Source organism: Sturnus vulgaris, chromosome 3 (assembly GCF_052056855.1).
Source record: "Sturnus vulgaris isolate bStuVul1 chromosome 3, bStuVul1.hap1, whole genome shotgun sequence".
Taxonomy (NCBI): Eukaryota; Metazoa; Chordata; class Aves; order Passeriformes; family Sturnidae; genus Sturnus; species Sturnus vulgaris.
The window spans coordinates 47,483,724-47,502,045 of record NC_142245.1 but is presented as its reverse complement, the minus strand read 5'-3'; positions in this window follow the sequence as shown (position 1 = coordinate 47,502,045).

The window sequence follows — 18,322 nt, the reverse complement described above, 5'->3', positions numbered from 1 at the left end:
ACACGGTTTCAGTAACGATCCAGACACAGCCACTAGAGCAGGAGTTAATTAGCAGCCACCCAGCAGCACCAGAGTGAAATGGGAAGAGTCTGTGTTTAAAACCCCACCACTTCTCCAATCTACATAATTCACTTTCGTCACTCGCTGTGCACAAGCAGGCACTTAACTCTTTGATTCTCTAAGTGCAAAACCGAAGCAGGGCAAATCTTTCATATGTTCTGTAGTACCAGCTGCTCTACTGTCCTTTTACAGCTAATTAAAACCACATGATTTTCCAATTCACTCAGTACAGAAAAATGTGTATTTCGGTGCTATATCACTTCAAAAGAACATGTCTTGCTGCATATTAGAGAGCAATAACTTGAGATCCTGTTGAGATCTGAAAAAAGAGTGAACAATTATGGTTGGCCTTCATCCTCAGGAGCCTTAACAAATTCTCATAGAAGTCCCCTGAGATATAGTGAGATGCCATCTCTGCAGCAAATCCCTGCAGCTGAGCAGTGTGGGAAAAGGATTTGGCAGCTTCCCTAAGATAAGTATATTCAAGTGGAAATTATTCAGAGGGAAAGGTTTGTCTGTATGGCTGAAGTTATTTCCAAGGAGGCCAGCAATATGCTTGTTCCAGGACTGAAGAAGCAAGGAGAAGCAGCTCTTGAAAGGAAAGATGAAAATAAGGGCAGGGAGACCATTTTTTTTCATGAGTTGATGGGTTAATAAATTAGTATTTGTGATCTATTTTGAGGATTCCAAATAATAAAAAGCAACCTATGGGTGTTGAAATCCCACTCTTCTGAATTTGCAGTATAACTGAATTTAGGAGAATTATGCAGTCAAAATGTTCATAAATCAAGTTGTTGGGTTTTTTGTTTGTTTTAACAACTTTCTCTTTGAGGCTAATTATCTGCTTCAGAGTCAGTAATGGATTTTTAATACATTTTCTATGTTCATATTCATATGCAAAAGTCGTGCCCATAAAATAATATATTCTTCAGGGACATTCCAGCAGATATTTTAATCAGTTAGGAAAGTTGATCAAGAAACTAAAAGGTTTGAAAAGCACTTTGCACTAATTCAGATTAAGATTCAGACAGAGTATGTGCTGAAGTTTATATTTTTAAAAAACCCCAAATAACGATAGAATTTTCTCTTTATTACTCCTTTTTTTTCTTTTTCAGTTTGCTGTGCTTGTTGTAATTTCATTATCATAACTTCCAAATGCACACACATTTAATTTTTGCTCATAGCAACCTGTACTCAAAGTTTCATGCAGAACTTTTTCTAGAAAATATTTTTCATCAGGGTAACACATCTGAGAGAGAAGATTGAGAATTTCTTCTTTTTAAATATTCAGAATTTTAAAAAGTGCAAGCGAATGGTTATGCCAACACAGACATGGATTTATTACACACTAGTGTTAAACATGAATCACACTAACAAATGTAGAATTCTATTGTGTATATTTTGTAAATATTTGGTTTAATAGTTTGTGAAGCCAAAGCCTAAAATGTACATATTTATACTGATAAGCATGTATATGTTCATAGAGATCATGGTCATTTAAAAGGTAGTAAAAGAACTACTCCAGATTTACAAATTAGTAGACAGGGACTGCTTTATTGTGTTCAGAATTCTTATAGAAAGAAAACAGACCCTTTCAGAAGACTTTTAGGAAGCCCTTAGGACAGCAAATCCTGGATCCTGAGGAAGTAATGAAATTTCACAGTCTGTAGAAACATTATTTTCAAGAATTCTATACCTTGTAGCCTTTAGTTGTGTCACTGTAATATTATGGCCGTAACTGTAAATGTAGACGAAATGATTCAGTGTAATATTCTCTGTTATCTTTTGACACAGCAAGAATCTTGATTATTCACTGAGTGAGGAATGACTGGGAAACCTCTGCTTTTGAAGCACACCTGAAGAACGTCTGTCAGTGCAAGTTATACCACGCCAATACACACAAATAAATATGGTCAGAGAGCAGGAGATCAATGCTGTATGTCATACACTGTATAGTTTCTGTGAAAGTTATTCTGAGGAACTGCAAGCCTGTCAGACATCAAGGTGCAAATACTACAGAAAACATAAAGGAAGCAAGTACAAAAGGATGAGCCTATAAAGGTCAGCATTTTTTTGTATCAACTCCCTTTATGTAGAGTTTCCTGTGAAGATGATCAGAGCAGGCTGCTTTGTGGTGTTTGTTCCTGCTAGTCTTCTGCTACTACCCTTTTAGTCAATGTCCACTCACATAGTCAGTCTATAGGTGTTAAATAGTATAGGATTATATAAGAACAGTAAAAAATATCCCTCAGTGAGAATCTAAAAATCAGTAAAAGCTTAACAAATGTGAGGAACCATAATAAGCAGCATACATTTGACTTCATTTTCATTATGGTAACAGGAAGTTATGTGATAGGGAACCCTCAAACCAGAAATGTTTCAGAAGCAAAAAATAAGCCAGGATAAAAATAACGAAGGTTGTTTAGGGATCTTATCTTTATATGCATATGGATATATTTTTTTATATTAGAGATTGATCTACTCAAAAATGATTAATTTTATGTTAATAGCAACCAAATGCTTATTCCAACAATGGTGTTATTCTGATCTTGAAGCTATGTTCAAACTGAGATTTTCCATCTGTGCATATCCCCAAACCTTTAAGAGGCTATTCACGTTATCTCTCAGTCCTGTCAGTCCTGGGTGTGGGCCAGGGAGACGGTGCTGGAGCACATTTATTGGTTAGCAAGCAGCCAAGGAAGTCCAGAGATGTCATGGAAGCATTTGAGATTCTTGGACAGCCCTTACATGATTTCCTGTAACAAGTTAACAAGCATTATGAAGGACTGCTTTTCAAAACTCGGTATCGTCCATTTCAGGGCTAGGCTCAAACTGAAAAATTCTTACATGTTCAAAAATCTGGAGTAACCTATTGTGTACATGTAAGTCTACTTTGTCTTCTAAATAATACCTTTGCTTAAAAAGTTTACTCTTTCTAATATCTAAATAATGACTTAAGTCAGAAAAAGACTAACTAAAATGCTAGTCACCTTTATAATAGATATTTTCCTGACGAACACGTAATTCATTTTGTTTGCAGCAATCAAAGGTAACTTTTGATGGAAAAGAAAGAAAAAATATTTTAAAAGCTTTTGGCACAAGCCTGTGCTATTTCTAATAAATGTAATTGCTCTAGATTAGTTAATTTATATAGATTACATAGAGTTATTAAAGATTTATACTATTCTCTGGTATTTTAATCTCTCTGCTTTCTGCTCTCATATATTTATGTCTTCCCAAAAATAAGTGCAAAATATTAAATTAGAAATCATAAATAATTACCTATACATGGCTGCACAAGACAGACAGAAAACAAGCTCACAGTCATCTAGAATTTTTCTTCATGAGAGAGACATAACTACACAGCTTTGTCCATGACATAGGAGTTTATTTAGTCTGGACTCGCAGAAGCAATAATGAGCACAATGAGATAACAGGTGAGTTTTGAGCCTCTAAAAACTGCTGAGTAATAGAATGCTAAATTAAGAAGCTAGCTCCTTACTACTTCTTCTGAAACATTAATTTTCAATTTGATGAAAAAGAGAATAGGAAAGAAAGGCAAGGGTTTGGGGGGAGCTGTGAGGCCTTGGAACTATCACTGGGAAGTTCTGGATGATACTTGGTTATGACAGATTGCCCTGCTTAGTCTGTCTTGCTTGTAAAAGCTGTAGCTCAAGCCAGACCACCAGGTCACAAAACTGGACAATCATTTGTCTGGCTTAGAACTCCACGGAGCTTTATCTGGTTAGACCTGCCATCAGTCTCTTGACTTGATGGCATATATATTCAGAAAAATCAAAAATGATTAGTAAAGGAGATTATGAGCCCAGAGCAGGCCACCTTGTGTCAAGCAGGCACTGATCAATTCCTTATAAGCAAATTTAACTATCCCTCATCATATCCACTTACTTGTACATGACTACACAAGTCAGACAGGAATCAAGTTCACAGTCATCTGGGATTTCTTTCTGCACGAGAAAGGTGTAACTGCTGAGCTGTGGCCATGACATAAGAGTTCATTTAGGCTGGATTCATTAGAAGAAATAATGAGCACAAAAAGATAATAAGCAGGTTATTTTAGAGGTGCAATAAATTACAGTCCATGCTTCATTTATTTACCAAGGGTGTAAAGGCAGAGTGAAACCAGTGAACACTCCCTCTCTTGTCTGTCTCAAAAACTAACTTCGGTCTCAGTGAAGCCAGGAAAATATTAGGGGAACCTCAATTTTGGCTCTGTCAAAAACAAACCAGCTGCTGAAAACTACAGACATCTTCAGGAGGGATGTATGTACTGTTAGCACCCAAAACCTGTCCTTCATTAGTAAAACAAAATAAACTCATTGCCATGTGAATCTCCATGTAGCCAGAAAGTAAAAACCCAAGGAATTTGCTTTGAAGTGGAAAAAAAAAAGTGTGATGAAACCGAGAAGTCAGTCACATTTTGTTGGCTTCATCAGGAAGTGAGGGAGTATGGAAGGCATTTCAGAGAGACTCTTTGGAAATCCTATGTACTGTGTTCTGTTCACCACCTTCCAGTGTTTCCTCCTTAGTTATGACTATGACATTGTAGCCACTTTAACGTTCTTTATCGGTGAAGGACCCCACCTCAGGGTGTGGAGATCTGCTGTCTATGTCCTGCATGCATTTTGTTCCAACCTGTGCCAATTAACTCTCTAAACTGTGGAGTGTTCATCACATCCCTATCAGATGTGTGTCATTATATGTGCTACAGTTTGAATGAATCCAGAAATAATTCCATCTTGTCAGCTGAGCAGTCTTGTCATTACCCTGCCAATTTATACATGAGGTAGTGGGAGCTGTGTGAGAAAGCAGAGAACAATCAAAAAAAAAATTGGACTAATTAAAAGCAAAGTGATTGAAATAAATGAATGTCATTGAAGGAATCGTGCTGATTTGTTGCTAAGAGAAGATTGTTTTGAGCTGTATATTCTTAGGAGGTTTGTCATGGGTGCATCCAAGGGTATGGCATGCTGCTGGTCAGAGGCTGGAGGGAGATGGGGGTACCCTCAGCAGGGAGCTGGTTACGTGCTAGCTCTGTGTCTTTGAGCCCACCTGGTCAGCTGAAAACTACATCCTTTTGGGCACTGAAATCTCTTGTTTAAGGATAGATAGATGAGTAGGCATGTATTGTTGTTGGCTGGCCAAATCTGAGCTGTGTTTTTGTAGTGAAACAATTTTAATGGTAGATGTATTTCTTCTTGACAAATGCGCTTTTTGGGGGGGGGGGGGGGGGGCGGGCAGGTGATGGCATTCCTTGAAAATCCTTGATGACAATATGACAATGCAGAGGAAGAATTCTTTTGGAACTTCTTTTTCTTTTTACATTTACAGGTTTGGTTTTTGGTTTTTTTTACTCACCATGTTTGGAGATTCAGTGATTTTTTTTTTTGTTTCCAGTGAAAACAAAGCAAAAAAAAAGCAGTGGAAAGCACCTATTGAATAGGCATTTTCTGCAAGGAAACTACCATATCATTATACCAAACCTGACAGAGACATCAAGAAATGTCAGACATGTCAAGATCATGTTGCAAGTCAAGTGTAGAACTGGAATAAATCTCCTACCTATCTGTCTATTCCTTTAAATATGGGCTTTTCTTTTCCTGCTGCTCTGAAATCTTTCCTTCTTTCTATGTGTTACTCTTTAACCTCAACCCCTGTTCTGAACCTATAGAATATACGCTGATCCCAATTTATTGTTAACTCATATAGGTTATCTTCACTATTTATCAAAGTCTATGGTCTGATTTTCCTAATAAGTGTCTCCTCTAGTGATTAAGACTTTGCTGAAGAAATTCTGGCAAATGCTGCCTTATAATTTTTGCCATACTCTATATTAAATCATATTAAAATCATAGAATCTTTTATTTATCTCAATATATTTGAGATGCTCCCCAGGATCTGAATTTTGTGTTTGTGCTGCAATACACAAAAGATTTCTTGTTTTACTGAGGATAGGGAAGTTATACTTGAAGATGTTATTTTATGAAATCTGAGCATGAAAAAATAAACTTCCTTGTATTACTGCTATTGTGGAAGAATGTAATTCTTTGTAAACATTGAGTGCATGTGAGTATTTGAGGTCACAAACCCCTATATGTCTGTTATATAATGGGCACCTGGAGCCATTTCTCATTTATTACTGTTCTTTTTTATTAATATGCTGAATATGCTGTATTTGTCTTAACAGAAGTCCTTAAATTTTGTGTTATAGCAATGAGTCCTGGGAATTGGAACACTATACTGTCCCGTGGCAGCCAGCAATTAGTATTTTGGCATTTGTGGGAAGACTATTGCCAATATCACTCACCTGCTATTACTAAAGCAGCAATAGCAGAAGAAAACAATGAAGAAGAGGGAAAAGAAAGTAGTTACTGTTTGTTTAACTGGCATGAAAGCAAAGTGAGCTGCATGGAGAGAGGCCAAGTGGCGACTCACAAGAAATACAGTAGGCAGCACGAACGTGGACGGCTGCATGCTGACAGCAGCCAGCCCCTGCAGAGGGGCACACACGCTGCCAGATCCAACCATGGAACCAGGGCCCAAGTCCAACCTGTCACACACATTAGAGAAAGATTAGAAGTTCTAGTCACTCATCTGAATGAAGAAAGGACTGGAACATTTCTTTTCCTAAGCAATGCTCAGAAGAAAGTACACCTAAACATGGGGGAGAGGAGAAAAAAGGAAGGTGAATACAGAGAAAGGGAGGCTCTACTCCCAACCCTGGACTAATACACCTGACTAGGATGACACAAAAGCTTTCTAAAGTGTATTAGCTTCACTTTAAAACTAACAGAAAAGCAGGAATCTTCCTGGTGTATCATCATAAATCTAGGCATTGTTCATTTGAAGAATACTTCTTCCGAAGGAAAATGCCAATAGTAGCTGTGCATCTTAAAGCTGGAATTACTTCTAAGATTTCAGTTTTATTTTTCTTTTGTCCAGAGATTGACACAGGTCCTTCTTTCCTTTGAAATGTGGGAAAATAAATAGCTTACAGCCTGATGGTGATGAATTGTGATGATGCTTAAAATTTTCTCTTAGATTTGTCTCAGAAAAACCAAGGATTTAAATCCTGATCTTCCCGAAGAAGCAAGGTACCACTATCTCTCTGTTTCTTTCAAGCCATTTCCCCACTGTGCAGAATAGGACTCCTCTTACAAGTTCGTGTGCTTTTAAAGCTCTAGGTCATTCAGATACACAGTACCCAAGAGGAACAGCAGTAATTGAATTTTCCCTTTAAAGCTCTATGGTTTGCTAACAGCAGGTAAAAATTGAGTCAAAAGGATATCTATCAGGGACTGGATCAATAAATTGCTTTTCATACTGAGGGTAACTTAATTCATGCTTAGAGAGTGTCTTTGCTCAGACAGAGTGTCTGTTGTAGAGACACAGCTGAACAGATAATGTTTGTTGCAGATTGTGCTGGGGAGCATGGAACAGCACTAGGTACAGACTTTTCTCTTCACAGATACACATATGTATTTACACCATAAATGAAGTTACAGTGCAACAGTGCTGCAATTGTTTTTTACCAACACTGCACTTAATAGGGCATATAGGGAAATTGTCCCAGATTTCTCTGAAGTACAGAGACAGTTGCCAGACATGGGGAAAGCCAGACCACCATCCGGGATTGATGCACCACCCAATCTGACCATTTGATCGCAAGAGAAAAAAAAATAAATATTAGTTTCAAACAGTCACTATTTGGTATCCTTCCAAGTGTAGTAAAGTCTCTAAAAATTACTAAGTCAGTGCTAAATTAAGAAGCTAGCTCCTTACTTCTTCTGTACCAATAATTTATGTTCTGAGGAAAACGAGAATAGGAAGCAAGAAGCAGGATTTTTTGGGCTGGGATTTTAAAGGAGACTATCAGTTCAGGGCTGAACACCTTTTTCCAGGCAGACACCCATTAATTCCTTATAAGAAAATTTAGGTACCCAAGCCATTGTAATGAAAATCTCGAAATAATTTCTTTTTTGAGTATGAGCTATATATATATATATCATGATGAACATCTGTTTATTGCATCTTTAATGATTCAAATCTCCATTGGCTGAGCTATTTATCTCTTATAAGGAGTTTTTGTTAATCCTGTTCTGATTAGGAGTTCTTGATGTACAAATGTATACTTGGAATATATAAGGAAACTATATTTATATTATCCTGAATCAAGTGTGAAGTAATAATTTTCTGGAAAAAAAAGAGAAACTCTAGAATTTCATTAGTGAATAATGTTTAGATTGTACTATATTTTAAGATCCTATTTTAAAATGACACACCCAGAAAACCAATGCTTTCCATCTCTTTTGTATATGTTTGAAAGATATAGAAATAACATAAAAACATAATTTTTAATCCTCTTCTTCTAAATAATTCCTAAGAATCTGTTGAAGAAATATATTTTTAAATGGTCAGATAGTAGCTTTAAGTAGTTACATGATGTACATGTCTGATGCAGTGAGAGGGGCAAAGAAGCAAATCCAGAAAGTCACAGCTAAGGGAGTGGCACAAGTCTAATGTCAAAGGTATGGTGAGTGAAATCTAATTTCTCTGATGAGTCAGGAAGAGGCATGCACAACATCTAGACAGTATCTAAGACTGGGGATAGCTTATCTGGATTCGTATTTTTGAAGCCCCTTCTTTCCAGGTATCTGTATGTTTGTCTTAAATCCACCTGACAAGTGGATTAACAGGTATTATGCTTTTTTTACACTGCAAGGAATAGACAAGATGATGAGTAATTTCCTCTGAACTCACTGGAATTCACAATGGACATTACTGTAGTGACAACTATTCGTTTCAGAGAATTTAGTAGGGTCCATAGAAGGGTCACAAAGATGACCAAAGGACAGGAAAATCTGTCACTTGAGAAAAATCTGAGAAAACTGCATTTGTCCAGTCATGGGAAAAGAAGGCTTAGGGGAGATTTTACCACCATGTTTCAGGGTTGAGTACAGCAAAAATGTGGATTCCAAGGTGTTGGATATTTCTAAGATTCAGCTAGGCAGGATTCTGGGTCATCTTGTCTAGATTGTGGTTTTGGCAAAGGAGTTTGGACTAGATGTTCCTTGAGGTCCCTTCCAGCCCAGTATTCTATGATACTTGCCATGCAGTTATTTTCTCCCTGAAAGCAATAACTTTCAGAAGGTATGGTTTTGACGATAGCCTTTACATTAACATACATGATGCAGTGGAATGCAACACAAAGGAAGATTTATCTCAGGGTTTGAGAATTTCACTACTACATCCTAACCACAAAGCCATCCTTTTTTTTTTATACCACAGCTATGGCATAATGTATCTTCTGTATTCTAGTTCTTGCTAAAATCACATGCATTGTCATTTATAAGAAGTGTATTTAGCTATAACTTGAAGATCTTCTCTAGGTTAAAGATTGTATGAACAAGAAAATGCTCAAAGCCCCCATCACACCACACGAAGCTGAGTAGTCCTGTACCTTGTTTCTTAGCTTTGTTCAATCTGGTTTTCCACAGTGCATCGGCAATCTGGTCTGCAATAAAATCTTCTATACAGATAGCGTTTCAAATTAAATTTAATTTTAAAAGAAAGTTAGTGCACATGAAACAGTCTCTCACCCCCCAGTGCACAAACAACATTTTTTTGCTTATGCTTTTACCCATTAAAATGCTTTGAAAACATTTCAGACTTGTTTGTTCCGGATGCTGGGACTACATTCAGTAAATATCCATCTACATATTAGTCTTAAAAACATTTTGATACAATTAAAGGCACAAATAATAAAATAGTCTGTATTCACATATACCAGTGGGCTAGGTTATATCTTTATGCATGATGAGATTTAGTCAAACTGCAGACTGCGTGAATACCTCATTGTATCAGAAATTTTGATTTTGAGACCAATAGCAGACATGGGCCAAGAAGAGTGCAGGTTTACATTATCAGTAAAAGGCACTTCTATAAAATTGAAGGCAATTGAGTATAAAAGCATTTCTAGCAAGCAATTTTTGTAACAATAAACAAAAGAGGAAATCTATCCTTCAGTAAATCTCACAGTGACAGAGCCAGAGGGCTGCCACTACACCAGCCCAAGCTCCAGGTTGCATTTTGGTAGAAGTGTATAGATCTGTGACTGCCCCTGAGCAGGTCTGCCTCTGGAGCTGCAACAGCTGAAGAACACTGGGATGGAGTTATTAACCAAAGGCTGTTTATTTATAACCAGTGTTCTTACTGATTGCACAGATGATTTTATCTGTCTGCTGGCAAGAATTCTGTTTCCTGTATTTCATACTTAGGAATATTAATACTAATTTTAAAAAGTTATAAATCTCCAGACTTCTCATAGTCAAATTTAGTTTGATTTAACAAAACATTAATTTTACCAGAAAAGGAAAATTCTCAGTTATACAGGTTATGAGCTGAGTTGTACTATTTGCAAGAGATGTTTTCCTTTGGTGAAGACTTGTTAACTTTCCTAATTGTTAAACAGAAATTATGCAAGCTCTGATTAGACCTATCAACTTTCTAAAGGGACTATTAAAATATAATTGTGCATAAGAATGATGATCATAGGAAGTAGTGCGTGTTGTTCAAAGAAAATATTTTCTGAAATCTGCAATTATATGTGTTGCTGGAAATATTCCCAAGTAACCTTCATTTTGTAGCTCACCCTCAAGAGATGTCATTAACATAACTATACATTTGTACCAATTATCAAGGGAATGTCTGAATTTATTTTCACAGCTGGGTAAATAAGGAGCACATTCACAGCAACAGTTGTGTGACTAAGTTCATATTTGTTATATTATATTGATGCATTATTTGTCAAACAGCACTTAGAGTAACAGCTGTAAGAATAACTATTTTCTAAACTCGAGTTATTTTTCTCTATTTCAGATGCCTTCAATGGAAGTAATTGAGCTGGTTAGTTAGATAGACACATGGCAAATAAGCATACCAGCTTATCTACTATGGTTTTGGTATGTTCTGCTGATCTGCTTCTGCTGCTCTGACATTACTGAAAATTTGCTTTAGTTGATTATTGTGAGAGTATTCTGGAGATATTTAGCTCTGTCTCATAAAATGATTATCCTGGATTTAACTACAGTGCTTTCATTAAGGTCAAATGAAATTATAACTTATGTTTCTAATAAGACTTGGCACAGGAACTTGTGTCCCTAGCCTGGGAAATTTTCAGATAATCTCAATACTTGTTCTTCTGACCACCTGGGAAGAAATCTCTTGATTTTTCAGGAATCAAGAAGAGATAACATTTCCATAATGAAAAGAATGCTCCTGAACTTTGGGTTATGCATGTGTACAGAGTAATGTCTGAGCATGTAGTTCCTTCAGTTATGCGTTCTGAATATAGGAAAATAATCTAAAATAATCTATTTGCCCTGACAGACTATTCAGTGCTTCCTCAGTGTGTACAATCTTAATTAGACAAGACTGGAATTTAGTTTAACTTTTATTGTATTGGTTGCAGTGCTTGTACCTTCCCTTTCATGGAAACCTCTTAAATGTGATTAAAGGTGCTATTTCTCAGCCAGGAATTAATCATATCACTACACTGAAGTAGGAAGTCTAACATCCTGTCAGTCTTTAAATCTCCTTTTGTAATTTTTTTCATCAGTTAGGTATCCTATGAAGGAAAAACAAAAACTTGACGAAGTCTGAATCAGAGGAAAATCTCCCAAAATATGGGAAAAAAATGGGTTCATGTATGCTCATCCTGACGAGAGTTTTATTTAAGTATAAATTACCTTTTCCCCATACTGTTAAGTTACTTTACCCTCCCTGGAAGTCTTCTTCATTTAATTTGCTCATCATGATTGTATTAATAAATCTACAGAGAATCTGACACGTATTTTTCAATGAGTAGTTTTTGTAGTCAAAGTATGTTGAAATTAGCAAAGTACCTTCTTAAGTGCTCTGAAAACACAACTATTCCACAAAATGACCTTGGAAGTGGCACTGTGGATTCCACTTATCATTTTCTCTCTGAGATTTGCAGATAAAATTAAGGTTCCATTCACATGGAGAAAGGAGACTTCTTTCCAAACACCCTGTTCAACAAGCCCCAAATAAACACTGAAATCAGACTGTGATCTTTCTGACTCCCTGCTCTCCAGCCCCAGCTTCTTCAGAGAGACCCAGAGAAGGAATGAGGAAGGACTGAAGTGGTAGCTGGGATACAGCCAAGACCCAGATATGCTTTCTGGCATTTTTGGTACACTGCCCTTCCAAAAGGACAACCAAACCCTGCTAGGCGCCTGATATTTAACTGACTGCTTTTAGGCACTAGATCTTCTGAACAGAAATCAAATGAATTTACAGGTACATTTTCAGGCTAAACCAATTTCAAATAATGGCTTTTCCTTCACTGAAGTCATCATTTTGGAGTGAGCATTTAATGTATTTAGGACTGAAAATGTGAGTCAAACCCACTGCAAAGTAGGATCTGCTGTGAGCCCTGAATTTGCTGTTTGTGCAGGCATCAGGTTTCCTGATTAAGTTTGCAGGATGCCTCTTTTTAAGGGTACAGGAAGTTAAAATACAGCACTAAAATAAACATCATAAATGAAATCCAGGCGCAGGAAGCGTTTAAACATTTCAGGATCACTGGTGAAGAAAGATTTGCAGAAAAATTATAGAAATTTGGAAATAAAGAATACTATTCAGAATTCAACCTTGACTATGTGACATGGTGTGCAGCCTGACCTGTATGTGTGCTACATGGGAATGTCGCTTAGGGCTGCCCAAAGGGTGGAATTTCAGTTCATGCAAATTCACATGAGCCTGAGTAAGAAATTTATTATTCCCAAACAAATTAGATTCAATTTTCAATTAAAACCAGAAAATTTTTTAGTAACAGTGTATTATATCGAGTTTAAACATCTTCAAAGAGTTTGGTCATATATGTTGTTTCACAAAGCAAACAAACTTCATTGTACAACCTAAACATCGCTTCATTATGTTCAGATTGTATAATCCCTTTATGCATATATGTTTTTTTTAGTTCCTTGTGCTTTTCAGTAACCCTAAGCATGAGCTGGAGAAAATATAAAATGTCCTTATCAGGAAAAAAGTAAATTACACAAAACCAGGTAACATTTTATGTGTTGCTAACAACAAAGCAGTTACACAGGTTTATCAGAGAGAAATGCCTTTTGGCATATCTAAATAAAAGTCAGACATCTAGGAGCCAAATAATTTGCATGCAAATTCTCATTGCAGTGTTGAAGCCACAAAGGTCAACTCAGTCCTTGGAAGCTTGAGCTGAGAATTGCCAGGAAAGGATGGGAAAGTAACAGCCTCACCACAGTGAGGCTCCTACGGAGCAGAGCCACGTCTGGTTCTTCCCACACTTTGGAAAGGGATGCTGAAATATTAGAAAAGTTCAGGAAAGACCTACAAGCTTGATTTGAGGTCTAGAGAGAATTAAGGGACTCAGGGTAGTTAATTAGTCAAACATGTGATGTGATCATGGCCTTTAGAAGTATTTCAGTGGAGAGAAGACTTCCTATAATGACTTCTTTAATTTAGTAAAATAAGGATAATGAAATCCAATGCCTGGAAATTAAATTTAGACAAATTCAGAATAGAAATTATATGCAATTTAGTGGCAAGAGTAAAAAATACTGCACTAATTTGCCTAGAAAAATACAGGATTCTCCAGCCTCTAAAGCTTACTATCCAAAAGGTAGTCTGTCTATTATATATGCTGCAGATTAAGTAGAAGTTACGATCTATACATGCAAATTATAAGGGAACTTCTCTAGCCCTTTTTATTCAGACTAGAGGATGTTCTGCAATAAAAATCAAAAGCTGGGAAAATATTTTTTAAATTCATCTTTTTGTTTGAGCAGTATTTGCCCTTGTGTATGTGGATGAACAGAAGGAGGCTTTATGCACTTGCCTGTCTTACTCTGGCTTTACATACAGCTGCTGCATAGAAAGCACCCTGTTGTGAAAAATACTGGGTTAGTCCTTATATTATTATTATTGTTGTTGCTGCTTTGCCTTTATATGTTTTAAAAATAAAAACAGCCAGATACAAGGAGGTGTTTTGGGATGACTAGCCTAGACTCACTGGCAGAAAGCCTGACAGAGTCCCATATGGTGAACTGTTTTATTTTTATTTATTTTTGCAAAGTTGGCTTCAGGAGGGTATGTTTGGTGCTTAAATTTTAGTGGTGTAGATATTTTAAATTATTTTTTAGTGTGACAGCCTGCTAACCTGTGGAGAGGTGAATATGGGAGTTTCACCTGCTCTTAGTCAAAAGAATAAATGTCTGAAATTATCTGTAAAAGGCTACTGCTGGGGACTTGCTGTGCTTGTATGAAAGACTGAGAGCAGGCAAAAGAGACAGAAGCAGCCAATTAAGCATTGTCATCAACAGACAGGAGTCAATGATGCCAAATAAGTCAGCAAGAAATATCATTAAAATGGTGCTCCGTTTAAGAGAGTACCACCTGTACATTTCTGAACATGAAATGTGGCATCCTTACATTCTGATTCTGAAAGTTTAAGGTTTAGTGAGATTCTGTTGTACAGAATTTACTCATAATTATTATTTTTGCTTTTTTCCTTGGTTTAGTTTGGTGCTTTTCTCTTTCTCTATTTGTTGGATACCATAGTGCCCAGCTTCTGGATACCAATCTCCTGAACTGCATCATTGGCCTCCATGGAAGGTACCTAAAAGATCAAAAAAATTTTCTTTGGTTAAGCAAGAAAATATCTGGAGCTTTACAAAAAATACATTAAACTCCCTGGCTCACGGATTCATGGAGGCACTGCTGCCAACAGGTACCAAGTTTCAGTGGTGACTAACACCCTGAGAACTGCTATCTTCATGGATGGAACAACCCCAAACTCCTACAGTGACCTGGGAGAGGATTTCTGGAGAAAAAGTTATTATTTTATCTCTCTCTCTCTCTTTTTTTTTTTTAAATGCCTGAACACAATGACTAAAACATTTGCACAGGATGGAAGGGACTGAAATTTGATTCGTTTGTCATCCCCAGAGTGTCCAAGCAAAGTATCCTAGTTTTAAGAGGATTTTTACATATGTTAAAAGCTTCATTAAATCAAGAGTGAACCTTCAAAGCAAATGTCCTAATCATTGTTTGCTATGCTTTGGTTTGCAGTGTGGAACAGCATGGGAGCACAGAAACCAGTGTCCTTCTGGGCAAAACTGAGACCAAGAACCTCTGCCAGGAGCTTACTGACTGTGCTGTACCATTGCCAGGCACTCAAAGTCACAGGCTTTGTAGTGGATCATGTCAGTCCCTCCTGATGGAACTACAAGACTGTGAAGAAAGCAATGAAAGATTCAGGAAGCAATGAAACATTCACAGTGGTAAACCCAAAAAGCATAAGAAGAAATATGGCTGTGCAAAACCGGTTGATGGGCTTAGCTGCATTGGCTGCAGATCAGAAGCACTTCTGGAGTGGCTGCCAGTTATTTAAAAACTCATACCTAATTCCAGTGAACTTCTCCCAAGGAGTGTACCCTAAATGTGAGTTCATGGTTCCATGTTCCCTCTTGAGCCAGCCCTTCTAGCAAGGGTAATTGTGTCCTACTCCTTGCTGACAAGGGCATTGAGATGATACCTGATGGACTCCAGCAGCTTCTAGCTCTGATTATGCATTTAAGAATCTTCTTTGGTTATTAACTGTAATATCTTCAAATGCTGCTTTAGCATGTAATTATATAATCTATAGAAAGGATGGCTTATTCCTTTCATGTTTTGGAAACATGGAAGATAAGGGGAAAGAGAGAGACTTCCAATAGCTCATTATTTTTAGGCATTTATAAACACACCTCAATAATTTGATGGTAAAATCTTGATATTTCATAAAAGATTACTTCTGTTATCCCAATACTGTCTTTAAAATCCATCCTTTAAACTCCTAGCTACTTGTAGACCATCATGCTTTTGCCAAGGTATATACATTTAGGATATGTTTTGTTTCATCCTATCCTTTCATTTTTTTCCAGTTTGCTGATACCTTTCTTTATCAAGCAAGCACAGAGCTGTCAACAAGTGAGAACAACAAAACCAAAAGCTCAAGGAGGAAAGGAATTAAGGTGATTGCATGGGGGTTATGGAGAGGTCCCTTCTGTTTCAGAATTTACAGGGAAACCCTGAGGTCTCAAATCTCAATCCCAGAACACAGAACTTGGCATTCCAGGGTAAAGGGAAGCCAACACTTGGTGAGTAAGTTCTTAGTTTTTTTCAAATCTTTATCTGCCTTTTAGGTAAAAGACCTGCTTGTTTTCTTTCTAACCGTCACAGAAATTAACTGTGTAAATCAGTTAAACGGAACCAAATGAGACTGGGTGGAAAAAAGAGCTGATGGAGGCTCTCTTTCCACTTTTGCCTTATCATTTATTGAACATGGCCTATTCCAGGAATTGTAGTGTACAGTGGAGAAGTGGGGCAGCTGTATCATCTAAATGTGACCTGTGGACTGACATGAGTAATCAGAAATCTGTGGCACCAGCTATGTAGACATAAACAGCAGACTTCCCTTGAGCTCTGAAATACCCCTGACAGTGCATCCCCAGCTGAGAGTCTACACGGTTTCAACACTTTTTTTTAGGCAATACCTGTCAGCAGCAGTAGGAGTTTACTTACCTGCCTAAAGCAGGAGACTTAGGGCAGCAATAATGTAAAATGCTATTAGTAGGCAGAGTCCATTAGGCTCCCATTGTGACAGTGAAGGAATAAAAATGTCTGTGGATGAGTCCGTGAAGTTAGACTAACTGTGTAACTGGAATAGGATTTTTTTTTTAATCTATAAATGTTTATTCTGGGGAAAGCGTACTAGGTTATTACAATTGCAGATGCTCTTCTGATCAATATTTGACAAAAGAAAGCACTTAGTTCTTCTAACAGTAGCAAAAAAATAATATCATGAGGAATAATGACTACATTACAAAAAACCCTTTAAATTAACTTTGGAACAACTTAGTTATTTAAAAGCAACATTTGAATGCTACCAACAGATTTGAAAGCACACTAAAATGAAACAAATGCATATGACAACTTTCTTGTCTTTAATAGCAAAAAAAACATTTAACAATAAAAGTGAATTTAGTAATGTGGCCAGACTGCACCAGAGTTCTTAACTTTAATTAAATTCTAGTGGCTTCAAACTCAGAATTCATCACTTCCATAACTTCTGTCTGGCAGGTAATATAATGTAGTTATTATTTTTGCCCTACATATGAAGCATCTTTGTCAAAATAATAGAATCTAAACTGAAATTGTAAATCTCATGCTGGATTGGATCCAATCAACATGACAAAACCATTATGTGAGCATAAGTTTTTTTCTCATTCTGCACACATATGCAGTCTCCAAAGACAGAAAGGAGATATCATACAGACTATAACTCCTCCACTTGAAAGGCAACACTTCCCTCTTAAAATAACTCAGAATAGTCTATGCAGGCTTGAGTACTGCTTATCAGGAGATGGTATAGCAGATGTGATCAAACCTACAATTGTGTGTCTGCAGCCAGAACAGGGACCTACTGCTCTATATTTCTCTTTGAAAATGGATAGTGATCTACCCAGAAGAAAGATTCTCATCATACTGCATGTTCAACAGCTTCCATTAGCCAGTAGAAAGCACTGATGAGTGGATTGTGACTGAAGTACAACTTCTTTTTTTAATGTAGAGACAGCTTTAAGAGCCTTTCATGGTTTTCAAACATAATTTTTTCCCCTTAAAACTTGTTCTCTTTTCTCTTTGATGTCATCAGTACACATAAAATGTGGTCCTAATGAAGGGTTAACTGATAACAAAGGTATATGAGTAAAGTATCAGCTGCCTGTATCATCTCATTGCAATAAATACAACCACATCAAACTTTTTAAAAATTATTTGTAAAATTTTGTGCATCAAGAACTATTGCATAATATATCTGTTCCCTGATAGTCTGGAAGATTTATTCTAACCTATTCCAAATTCTTTCTGCCCTTTAAATACTTTTTCCATGAAAAATTACATTGAGAATTCTCCATCTAGAAAGGTTTGATTACAATGAACACCTGTCTGTGACCATACTAACATTTTTTGATATGTTCTTCTTTCAGCTGCAGAGATGACTTCTTCATTCACTGCTGCAATTTTCACTGTTGCAGGGGAAAATCATCATCTCTTAGGTAAAACCACCATCATCATCATCTCATCACTGCTTTTGGAGACAAAGCAAGTGCTTCATTTCCCCACTTGTGAAACT